General features: G+C 47.6%; 1 long non-coding RNA gene across 1 annotated transcript; it reads left to right on the top strand.

Moving 5' to 3' along the window:
• Positions 1-1,485: 1,485 nt before the first annotated feature.
• Positions 1,486-7,691, top strand: LOC106729690. Its single transcript, XR_004322833.1, has 4 exons — positions 1,486-2,003; positions 2,796-2,922; positions 3,914-4,034; positions 4,816-7,691. It is a non-coding gene; the product is annotated as an uncharacterized LOC106729690 (long non-coding RNA).
• The last annotated feature ends 4,326 nt before the right edge of the window (positions 7,692-12,017 follow it).

Genomic DNA, 12,017 nt, shown 5'->3' with positions numbered 1-12,017 from the left:
CCAGGGACATCCGTGTTGCTGCAAATAGCATTATTTTGTCACTTTATGGCTGAGTAGTATTCCATTGTAAAAATATACCACATCTTTATCCAGTCATCTCTCAATGGACATTTAGGTTGTTTCCATGTCTTGGCTATTGTAAATAGTGCTGCTATGAACATTGGGGTGCACCTATCTTTTTGAATTAAGGTTCCCTCTGGATATATGCCCAGGGGTGGGACTGCTGGGTCACATGGTAAGTCTATTTTTAGTCTTCAGGAACCTCCATACTGTTTTCCATAATGGCTGCAGCAAACTGCATTCCCAACAGTGTAGGAGGGTTCCCTTTTCTCCACACTCTCTCCAACATTTATCATTTGTGGACTTTTGAATTATGGCCATTCTGACTGGTGTGGGGTGATACCTCATGGTAGTTTTGGTTTGCATTTCTCTGATAATTAGTGATATGGAGCATTTTTTCATGTGCCTAATGGTCATTTGTATGTCTTTATTGGAGAATTGCTTATGTAGGTCTGCCCATTTTGGGCTTGGGTTGTTTGTTTTTTCCTTATTAAGTCATATGAGCTGTTTATATATTCTGGAAATCAAGCCCTTGTCAGTTTCATCTTTTGCAAATATTTTCTCCCATTCCATAGCTTGTCGTTTTGTTCTGCTTATCGTTTCCTTTGCTGTGCAAAAGCTTGTAAGTTTAATTAGGTCCCATTTGTTTATTTTTGCTTTTATTTCTATTGCTTGGGTAGACTGCTCTAGGAGAACATTGCTGAGATGTATGTGAGATAATGTTTTGCCTAAGTTTTCTTCTAGGGGATTTATTGTGTCTTGTCTTGTATTTAAGTCTTTAAGCCATTTTGAGTTTATTTTTGTGTGTGGTGTGAGGGAGTATTATAACTTCATTGATCTACATGCAGCTGTCCAGTTTTGAAGGTGGGCACTTTTTATGTAAATAACTACGAGGTCCAAGGATCCTGCAAAGAGGTCACAGTGTAGCCATGGTACCGGGATTTTTCAAGCACTGAATGTTGAGAGTGCTGAGCCATGTCCCCGAAGTTTCTGATTCTGTAGGTCTGGGTAGGGTCACAGAGCTTGTATTCTTTTTGGTTTTTGTTTTTCCGTTTTTAATAGAGGTACTGGGGATGGCCCCTAGGACCTCGTGCATGTTAAGCAAGCGTGCTACCCCCGAGCCACACCCACCTCCAGGGTTTCACGTCTCACAGGTTCCAGGTCCTGCGGTTGCCAGATTTCTGAGGGCGCGGCACTGCCCCCAAACCCACGGAGAGATTGGGACACTCCTCCTTAGGAAGAAGCGAAGCCCCTCCCCGTGCTAGGACACCTAGAGCTAAGTTATGCCGGGTCTCCCCGCTAGGGCCGTCGCCATGGAGAAGGGAGAAGGCGCACGCGCGTGGGAGCGGGCTGCGCATTAACTACGTTACCCAGAAGCGGATGTCTGCGGCGCTTCCGCCCCTGCTGCTGAGCCAATCACGTCCCAGAGGAGAGGCGGTCCCTGCGGCGTCAGGGCGGGACTTCCGGCCTATCCGCATTAGAACATCCTTCCGGGAGCAGATGCTGGTTGGACCGCGACCACGTGAACTGGAGCGCTGCGCCGGGGCTGCGCCTCCCGGGCGGGCGGGGAGGGAGAGCGACGTGGCCGGGGGCACCTCTGTGCCGTGTCCGAGCCGTGACGCCCCAGCCCTGGCTCCTTCTCCGGGACGCTCCGTGGCACAGTGTCCCCGACCGTGGGACAGGCGTCCTCGCGCCTCGTGTTTGCCGGGCGCCACCGGGACCGCAAGTTCTCCGGGGCCTCCTCACCCGCGCTTCGTGGCCAAGGCCCGCGAAGGCGGTGGCCTGGGCCTTGAGAGCATCTGACGTCATTTTGCAGCGAGGTTCGGAGTGCGACACCCAGCCTGAGGTGACTCCGCCCTGGCCTCCCGCCTCTCAGGGCCCCACTCAGCCCCCTGGGTCCCGTGGCGGTGGCAGGTGCGGCAGCACTGATGAATCCGGCGCAGGTGAGTGGAGGTCTCTCAGGGCCACATCTTCATGGTCACCGCCCCTCGCAGTAGCTAATGGTGGTGTCCTGGGACTTTGCCTTTCTTTCTCTGGGTTCTTGGTCGTGGAGGCTCCGGAGGGAGTCACTTCTGGCTCAGGGCACTTAGTTCAGGCCAAGGATAGGCTCCTGTACTGGCAACCAAGGGAATAAATTCCAGAAGGGTGTCCTACTTCATGTGCAAATACTCGCAGGTGTGACTGAGTTGGGAGTGATCAGGGTCTACGCTGTGTCTTACGGGAATAGAGCTCAGTGAGGATAAGTCAGGCCTGGAATCGCAGCCGGAGGAGCTAGAACGCCTTTCTGAAAGTTTGGAGAGAAGATGGAGGTGATATAACACAGATTTCATTCCATAGGTTTCCTCTGGCTGCAGAGTGGAGACTGTGGAAGTGAGGGAGGAGGCAGGGAGACCTGGGAGGAGTATGAACTGACAGCCTTAAGGTCCGAGTCCTGGGGGCTTATGGGAGAAGGCTGAACCCACGCTTGGCTGTGCTTGGGAGGTATGGTCTGGATGGCACCAGAACTGGCTGGCAGAGTTATTGAGGCCCGTCATGCCTCAGTCAGCTTAACTAGTATTGCGTCTGTCCACCTGCCTGGTTTTGCTCTGGACTGGACACAGTGATCAGAGGAACATAAAGGGAGAGCAGGCGCTCTCTGGTATCTCCTCTGAGTTGGGAGGTTGGGGAAGAGAGGGACTAGGGAGTGGTCTGGGGAGAGATGCTGCTTGTGGGCTCAGTTGTCCCCACCATGGCAGGGCTGTGTGACCTTCGAAGATGTGTTCGTGTACTTCTCCCGGGAGGAGTGGGAGCTCCTTGAGGAGGCTCAGAGACTCCTGTACCGCGATGTGATGCTGGAGAACTTTGCACTTGTGTCCTCACTGGGTAAGTCTCTTGTTTCAGTCATCCATTGCTACCTAGCAAATTACCCCAAAGCTTAGTGGGTTGCAAAGACAAACCTTTATTATCTTACAGTTTCTTTGGGTCAAGAATCAAGCATGTGCTAGTTGGGTATCTCTAGCCCAAGGTCTTTCTTGATCTTGCTATCAAGCTGTCCAGGGCAGCCATCTGACCTGAAAGCTCAACTGGAGGTGAATCTCCACTCAAGGTCACGCACAAGAGCAGGAGGTTGTTAGACTAGTCATTCCCTGGTGGGCTGTTGACCAGAACCCTCCTTCACTTTCTTGCTGTGTTGTCTTCTCCGTAAGCAGGTCACAGCAAGGCAGCTGATTTCCAAGATCATGAGCAAGAAACAGCATCCAAGATAGAGATTGGTATTTTGAGAACCTATTCTCAAAAGTGGCACCTCATTGTTTTTGCCATATTTTGTGCACTAGGAAAGAATTTGTAGGTCCAGCCAACATTCACCTGGAGGAGGGAGTTAACAAAGGCACGGTTCCCAGTTTCCTGGGCTGAGTTTTGTTCTTCCCAAGGGGTGGCTTTCTCTCCATCTCACAGTTGTGTCGCACATGGCCTCTTTCCCTGGTTCCCTGGACTGAGTAGGGTGAGTACCAGGGCTGGGCGCTGTGCACCACCCCCTCCTCTCCCAGAGCAGCCTCAACCTCTCCTGCCCCGAAGCTTTGAAATGAAGGATCTAGGGGTGAGAAGTCTGGCCATCTGTCCCTCTGCCCATCAGATCCCAGAAGGCCTGGCCGTTCCTTGGTGAGGTGACTCTCCGTGCTCCAGGTTCCTTTCCTCTCATTTTCTAGGGTCTGACGTGGAATCGCAAGCATTGCTGTGGTTACTTGTGGAGAACACCAAGCTCTGCCTAGAAGCCCATTTCCAAGATTCTGTTTTCAGTATCTAATTTTTTTCTCTGTGGAGGGAGTTTCCCTGGGTCACCACTGCCCACTCACCCACTCTTCTTTCCTGTTAGGACTTGCGGTTTCCAGGTCCCACAGGGTCACCCAGATGGAGGCAGAGGGGAGCCCCGGGTGCCTGAGAAGGTAGACCCGGCTCCCGGCACCACGGAGAAGGCCTGGAGGGAGCCCGGCCCGGTGAGTGGAAGCTGCAGGAATCAGGGCTGGCTCCACTCCATTCCAGTACCTTGTGCTGTGGCAGCTGGTGTTTTGGTGCCAACACCGGTGACTCTCATCCCGCTTTGCCCTCCCCCATGTTGATGCTCTGCTCCCTTGTCGTCTCCTCTGACCTCAGGGACCTGTGTCCCACCCCCTTTCTAGTCCCACGTCTAACTGGTTCTTTTCTTGCTCCTCCATACTGCGCTCTACCGGGTCGGGTTTTTGTTTTCCGTTGTTTTGAGGGGAAGGGGATTACGTTTGTTTGTTTTTTACTGGAGGTACTGGGGATTGAACCCAGGACCTCGTGCATGCTAAGCACACGCTCTACCACTGAGCTATACCCTCCCCCTCCAGCATCGGGTTTCTTTTTAACATGTCATGAGAAGTGCACATTATCTTTAAGTCTTCCTTAAACACTAAATCCTGTCTGTGGCCAGATTTTGCTGGCCCTGGAGAGGCCATTTTGCATAGCACTCCCCTGTCACAGGGGACCCGGAGCCCTGCTGGGAGACTGTTGCAGAGAGCGTGCTTCTCCTGCTCACTCTGAACCCTCTCCTTGTATCCTCCCCCTGCGTGTCTCCTTCAGTCTGCGACCCTCAGAGGCCCACCAACACACAGGAGCCCTTCCTCATCGCGAGTCTAGGATGTCCTGCCCACAGTCCCATGGCCTAGTCCCTGGTTGTCTTAGACACATGTTTGTTACAAAATGCCACTTGCCACCCACAGAACACGCGCCTCACCAGTATTTATCCGCCTCCAGGTTGTTGGCACGGAATGGAGGATGTGACCACACCTTCTGAGCGGGGTGTTTCTGGGCAAGCGTCACAGATGAGAAGGCCCAGGGCAGATTCTCGTGCCCGGAAGGCTCACCCCTAGGACAGGGGTGGCCCAGTCGTGAAAGACATGTTTGCCCCTGCTTGAGCCCCAGGGAACCCCATCTGGGCAGCGCCCGGGATCCAACATGCGGGGCCTGTCCAAGAGATTTGTGTGGTTCTACCCCGACCAGATACAGAAGCGCACGGCCTGCTACATCTCAGCTGCCCTTGGCGGCGGGAACGTCACTCCGGGGTCAGCTGGCTCTCAGCCAGACCCCCGGCTGGGGCAAAGCTGGGAACAGCGAGGACCATTAGAAATACAGGAAGAGTGCGAGGGCCTGGGACGGCTTCCCGCCCGGAGCGTCTCCTCAGGAAGGTGAGCTCTGAACACAGTGGGCGGGGACAGAGGTAGCCTGCCCTCTAGAAGTTTCCTCCAAGTCTCCGGGAGATGCTTTTCATGAACGGGACTCACGTGGACCGGATCCGGCGTCCCCGATGTAGGCAGGGAGGGATCTCTGCAGGTGGGAGAAACGCGGGAAAGGCTTTAACAAGCGTGGGCGTGTTGTCGGACATCACATCATGCTGAAGGGACTGCCGTGAACGTGAGAAAGCCTTTCTCTCTCTTCAAAAAATTCTTCTTTTAACTATTTTTTTAGGGGGGGAGATATTAGGCTTATTTATTTATATTTGGAGGAGGGGCTGGGGAATGAACCCAGTGCATGCTAAGCATGTGCTCTACCATTTCAGCTATAACCTCCCCCGATTTATTTATTTATTTTTAATGGAGGGACTGGGGATTGAACCCAGGACCACATGCATGCTAAGCATGTGCTCTACTGCTGAGTTATACTCTCCCTCCTGAGAAAGCCTTTTTTCAAGAGAGCAGATCTCAGTCAACATGTGAGGACTGATGCTCAGCAAAGCCACGTGAGTGCTTCCGCTGTGGGAAGGCCTTTAGCTGTGGGTCAGGCCTCATGCGGCAGCAGCAGATTAACACTTTGGGGAGAAGGCTCTTGAGTGCAAAGAATGTGGGAAAGTCTCTCGTGTCAGCTCTGCTTTTGTCCAGTATTTCCCACTCCAGAGGCACTCGCTCCAAGGGCAGAGTCTGTGGGTAAGTGTTTTTTGACAGCTGTGTATCTACTCATCACGTGAGGGTTCTCATAGGAGAGAATCCCTGAGGGCAGTGACTGTGGAAAGGCTTTCATTCACCCCATTTCTGTGTGGCTTAAGAGGAGCCACAGTGGAGAAAAAGCCTTTGAATGTCAGAATGTCGGAGGGCCTTTTGTGACAGCTCCTTGCTAACTCAACACGGAAAGCATCCTCGTGAATACAGTGACTGTGTACAGTCCTTCAGCCTCCATTCGCCCCTCACCCGGCCTTGAAGCATTCATACTGGGGAGAAACCCGACGAGTGTACGAGATGGGTAAAGCCTTTTACAAGTGGACTAACCTCAGTCAACAGCAGAGAACTCATACTGGGGAGAGACCTTTTGAATGTAACTCCTAAGGAAAATCTCCTGAGCAGCGGAAACATCGTATTCGGCATCTGGGAAGTTATACCAAAGAGAAACCCTGTGAGTGTCACTGCTGTAAGAAAATCTTTTGAGACAAATCACTTGTCAGCTCAAGAGTCATATTGGAAGTGGATATATCCTAGGACTTGGCATCCTAGGAGAACTGATAAAGGAAAGAGAACCAGGGGCTAGTGCACAGTTTCAAAAATCTTTATCTACAGCTCTGCCCCTTGTATACACTGAAAAAGCAGCCGTGGGGATTTTAAAAAGCAAAAACAAAGGAGCAAGAAGAAAAGTGGATGTAACAGGAAAGGAAGTGGATTTGTGGCTTCTTTCGGGGTTTCCCGGACACATTCAAGACGATTTATTGGTGGTTTTTTGTTGATTTTGTTGTTGGCTGGCAGGGGAGGAGTGACGTTTGAGAGGTAAACACCTGAATTAATATATCCTCTCCCCCGGGCCGTGTCAGGGAAGCTGGACTCTTCAGAGCAGCTCTGCAAATATTTTTTGAAACCCTTCTTGGTTATGAAATATCTCAACCATTCATTGATTTATGAAGCACTTAAAAGAAATGAGGATACTAAAAATATTGTCTAAAGTATATCTAAGGAGATAAGGACACCCTTATGAGTGGGTACATTTTATTGTACTGCTTAAAACCATTCAAGGCTTCATTTTTATTATTCGTTCATTCTTCATCATTAAGGTGTAACTGACATAACTGTGTAAGTTTCAGATGCACAACGTATTTAATTAATACACTTATATTACAGGATGGTTGCCATTGTAGCATGAACCTTTGTTGTGCTGCAGAATTATCCCTTCTAGTGGTGGGAACAGCTAAGATCTAGTCTGTCGGCAGGTTTAAAGTTTGCAATGCAGTATCATTGTTTATAATCCCTGTACTTTGTATTAGAACTCCGGGAATTAATTTACCTACTAGTTGCAAGTACGTACCCTTAAACCACATCTCTCCCATCCCCTCACTCCACCACCAGCCTTTGGTAACCATCATTCCACTCCGTTTTCTCCAGTTCAGTTTTTTGTTTTGTTTTGTGTGAGATTCCACATATAAGGGATATTATACAGTATTTGTCATTCTCTGTCTGACTTACCTCACTTAGCATAATGTCCTCGAAGTCCATCCATGTTGTCGTAAATGTCTGGGTTTCCTTTTTCCCTAAGGCTGAGTAGTATTCCATTGTATGCATATATATTTTTTTTTCTGTGTTCATCCATTGATGGACACTTAGATTGTTTCTGTACCTTGACTGTTGTGAACTACAATAAACAAGGAAGTGCACATATCTCTTTGATAACCTGTTTCTATTTCCTTTGGGTATATACTCAGAAATGGGACTGCTGGATCATACGGTAGTTCTATTTTTAATACTTTGAAGAAACTCCATACTGTTCTCCAAAGTGGCTGGACCAGTTTCCAATCCCACCAGCAGTGTACAAGTGTCCCTGTTCTCTCCTTCCTTGTCAACACTGTTCTCTCTTGTTTTCTTGATGATAACCATCCTTACGGTGTGAGGTGGTATCGGTGTGGTTTTTGATTTGCATTTCCCTGACAATTAGTGATACTGACTGTATTTTCATGTACGGGGTGTCCATTTGGATGTCTTCTTTGGAAAAATCCCTATTTAGTTCCTCAGTCCATTTTTAAACTGTTTGGTTTTTTGTTGTTGAGTTGTTTGAATTCTTTACAAATGTCTGTTAACCCCTTATCTGATACATGGTTTGCAAATACTCTCTCCCATGCTGTAGGTTGCCTTTTTATTTTGTTAGTTGTTTCTTTTGCATTGCAGAAGCTTTTAAGTTCCATGTAGTCCCATTTGTTGATTTTTTTCTTTTCTTTTGTTGTTTGTGCTTTTGGTGTCATATCCAAAAAAATCGTTGCTGAGACCAGTATCAAAGAGCTTTCCTATGTTTTCCTCTAGAAGTTTTATAGTATCACTGCTTCTGTTCAAGTCTTTGATCCATTTCAGGTTAATTTTTTGAGTAGTGTAAGATAAGGATCCAATTTCATTTTTCTGCCTGTGATTACCCAGTTTTCCCAACACCATTTGTTGAAGAGACTTATTTTTTCCCCATTGGATGTTTTGGTTCCCTTATCAAATATTAGTTGACTGTATATGTGGGGGTTTAATTCTGGGCTCTCTATTCTGTTACATTGATGTATGTTTGTTTTTGTACCAGTAGCATACTGCTTTAATTACTGTAGTTTTGTAGTGTAGTTTGAGATCAGGAAGTGTGACACCTCCAGTTTTCTCTTCCTTCTCATGATTGCTTTGGCTATTTGTGGTGTTTTGTGGATCCATACAGATTTTAAAATGGTTTTTCTGTTCCTGTGAAAAAATGCCATTGGATTTTGACAGGGATTATGTTAAATGTATAGATGACTTTAGGTAGCATAGACATTTTAAGAATATTAACTCTTCCAATCCATGAACACAGGATGTCCTTCCATTTGTTTGTGTCTTCTTTGATGTCTTTCAACCAAGTCTTGTAGTTTTCATTGTACAAATCTTTCACTTAGTTAAATTTATTCCTAACTATTTTCTGTTTTTGAATGGGATAGTTTTCCTTATTTCTTTTTTGTTTCTTTGTTAATGAACAGAAATGCAACTGATTTGTGTGTTGATTTTACATCCTGCAACTTTACTGAATTCATTCATTAGGTCCAACGGTTTTTTTAGTTCAGTCTTTGGGATTTTCAATGTATGAGATCATATCATCTGAAAATAATGACAATTTTACTTCTTTCTTTCCAATTTGGGTACCTTTTATTTCTTTGTCTTGCCTGATTGCTCTAACTAGGACTTCTAATACTATGGTGAATAAGAGTGGTGAGAGAAGGCTTCAATTTAAAACAAAGACAAACACAAGCCCTTTATTCATGACATTGTAAACATCCAGCATGCTCACTTTTCCTTGATCCCGATCTCTGTGTTTGTCTGTTCTTTTTTTTTTCCTCTGAGCCCTGATGATGGTTAACTAGCTGTCCTGTCTTCCCTGAGGATGAGTCCTCATTCTTTCATCTGACTGGCTTTTTCACTTTTAAAAATCTTCTCTTGAGGGTTTCTGCAAATCCACTTCAGTTGTTTTCTAGGGGTTGAATTAGGGCTGAAACAAACAGTAAAACACCCATCCCACAACGTTGTAAATCAGCTATACTTCAATTAAAAAAAAGGGAAAAAAACACACATTCAAGTTAAATTCATGATAACCTTACAGAAACAAAACAAAACAAAACATGGATAAGGACCCCACTGTTTAATCTTACAGGACTGTCAAATGTTGATATAAAGAAAAGTGATTGGAAATTACCAGAAGGATGATGACGGCCACACGCAGGTTTGTGCGGGGACGTGTGGGCTTCACACGTACCCGATGGGCTCATTTCCTTGGTCCTTTCATCAGGAGGGGGCATTCTGAAATACCTTTCTGGGATTATCTTTGAGGCTGAACTGCATGAGATGATCATCATTACCTCGTGTTAAAAAAATACATTGTGCATCTTTTAATATACAAACCATCACATCCTTTGCTGTGAACTCTCCTCAGAGCCGTGTCAATAAGCCCAGGTCTAGTTTTGCGTCATTTCTGCATCACTGTTGTGAGCTGGGGCCGCCCCGTAGTGCTGACCACATTTCATTATGCATGCATTTCTCTGTGAGTCTGGAACTGTGCTATTTATATTGACAGCATGCTTAGCTTTCTATTATTTGGAAAAGAGAGTTGCCTCTGAAGGGCCCCTCCCTCCTGGGCAGTGGTTCTGGTTAGACCAGTAGCTGAGCTCCCGGGTCTGTAAGAGTCAGAGAAATGCTCTCCTGCAGAGGACGTCTCTGTCCACAGCTGAGAACTCTGCAGTATAACGCAGCACATTCAGAGACTGGGGCCTGTGTCCCTCCCAAGGCAATTGTGACATACTGTCCAGAGGGTGGAGGACTCTTGAGATCTGAACTCTGATTCCCCATTTCTCACCATCTGGTCCTCACTTCCGTGTTCAGTCAGAAGGGCCAGCTATGACCCTGTTCCTTGACAAGGCACACCGTGAGACGCTGAGACACCCAGAGCCCTGTGCAAACAGCAGAAATGATGAGACAGCCTCTCTCCTGGGTAGCATGGGTGACAGCTCTGTCTGTCTGCCACTAGCTGCTGCTCTCATGCTGCTTCCTTCTCCTACCATGTAAATAACAAATTGCAGGATATCTGATCATACAACCAGCCCCACTTCCTGACAGCATCAAATTTAGAGCAAGGCTCTATTTCCTTAAGCCCTTCTGCTGATCACTGAACACAAGCCCAGAGCCTAGAAACAGTGTTAACATTTTCTTACTGAGTGCCGGCATTTCCCACAGTGTGGTAACCCACACTGCAGCACCCGGTAAATCTCACTCTTCCAAGACAGGTGTCAGATCCGTTCCTGGTGCTAGAGGGCATTAGCACCACGTAGCTGCAGACTCAAACATCCCTGAATTCCAGACTGCACAGCCAACCAGGTACCAACATTTCCTCTTAGAATTCTGATACACATCTCAGACTGAATGAGTGCAACATCCAGTGCCTTATCTCAACCTGCCCCACTCTCATTGCCCACACCTCTTCCCTCTACAGCCACAGTGACTGTAATCTGGTTCTGGCACCAGCACACACTTTTGTCAGTCTGTCCTGACACCTGCTTTTTCCTTTGCTGGAGATGTTTTTCTCCAACGCCGACCCTGCCTGGGGATCCTGCCTCCTTCAGGGGTCTCCATATCAACCTTTCGCTCCTTTCTTTGCTTCCTATGCTTGAGTTCAATGTCCATCTTCCTACTTTACACACAAGGACACTGAACCCCAGGGATAAGCGACATGACCATGGTTGTGTGGCTGGGGATGGGCACAGTGCAGATCAGCCAGAATCCCAATCAATCCCAACTCCAAGCTCTCAGCCCCTAGGTCACTCTGCTCCCTCCACCTCTGCCCTCACACCCCCACACCTTGGTCCTTCCTTCTCCTGTAGTTCTGGGGCCCCCAGACACATGTCTGTCAAAGCAACACTCTCTTTATGGCACCTGCTTCAGTTACTGCCTTCTCCACACGAAATGAGCTCCAGGTCAGAAGCTGCATCTCAGTCACCCACATGTATGGCCGGTAAAAATGTATCCTTTTGACAATAGGCCTACCTGTAGTTGATGCAAACTTCCTGCATTTAATGTTTAAAAAGTATAGAATGAGACTAAAGGTATACAGGTGTGGTCTATGCAAAATTTTTAACCATTACCTACAACGCCCTTGGTGAGTCAGGGAGTGATTGTATTTTACATTTTAAAATAAATATGATCAGTGATTCTGCAAAGAGGAGCCTCTGACTTCCTCCTATAGCTGTTTTACCCACCAGGGTTCATGGACTCTGTAATCAATAGAAATTTATAAGGGGCCAGAGGAGGAATTTAGGCAGGCTTTATTGAGACTCCCACTGCAGCCCCAGGGACTGAAAACAAGTGTCAGGTTTCCTTGTTCACTCCCTGAATAGGAGTGAGGGGGTGGGTTGCCCGAGGTGGTTCCTTAAATGGGGTGGGGTAGGGTCAGTCAGTTGGGCCAGAAGGGTGGCTTACGTGGTCTGCGCACCTCTTTGGTGGTGC

This window comes from Camelus ferus, chromosome 9 (genome assembly GCF_009834535.1).
Source record: "Camelus ferus isolate YT-003-E chromosome 9, BCGSAC_Cfer_1.0, whole genome shotgun sequence".
NCBI classification, from domain to species: domain Eukaryota; kingdom Metazoa; phylum Chordata; class Mammalia; order Artiodactyla; family Camelidae; genus Camelus; species Camelus ferus.
Note: the sequence above shows the minus strand (reverse complement) of the source record. Positions and strands in the feature narration are given on the sequence as shown.